We start from the raw sequence: 296 nt of genomic DNA, 5'->3' as shown, positions 1-296 counted from the left end.
ATGCCAGGGATGGATCAGGCATGCAAGAGGATTTTACCCTCACTGCCTGGCTAGGGCCAATATAGCCTGTGATGTGGACGAGATTCGCTGGCCTGACCCAGAACAAAGACGGCATGCTGAGGCGGAATAATAATTTTTTTTTTTTTACAGTTGTGCTGTGTAATACATGAGTGAATAAAAATGTGCCAATGTATACATTGGTTGTGTCTTTTGTGTTCATGTGAAAAGGTTTTTGAGGGGGAGAACCACAAGCAACATAACTTACCAGTTTTGGATATATTGTTTTGAATTTATTG

Source organism: Sinocyclocheilus grahami, unplaced genomic scaffold (assembly GCF_001515645.1).
Source record: "Sinocyclocheilus grahami isolate Dianchi unplaced genomic scaffold, SAMN03320097.WGS_v1.1 scaffold48.1, whole genome shotgun sequence".
Classification (NCBI taxonomy): domain Eukaryota; kingdom Metazoa; phylum Chordata; class Actinopteri; order Cypriniformes; family Cyprinidae; genus Sinocyclocheilus; species Sinocyclocheilus grahami.
The sequence above is the reverse complement of the archived record's forward strand: the minus strand, read 5'-3'. Positions refer to the sequence as shown.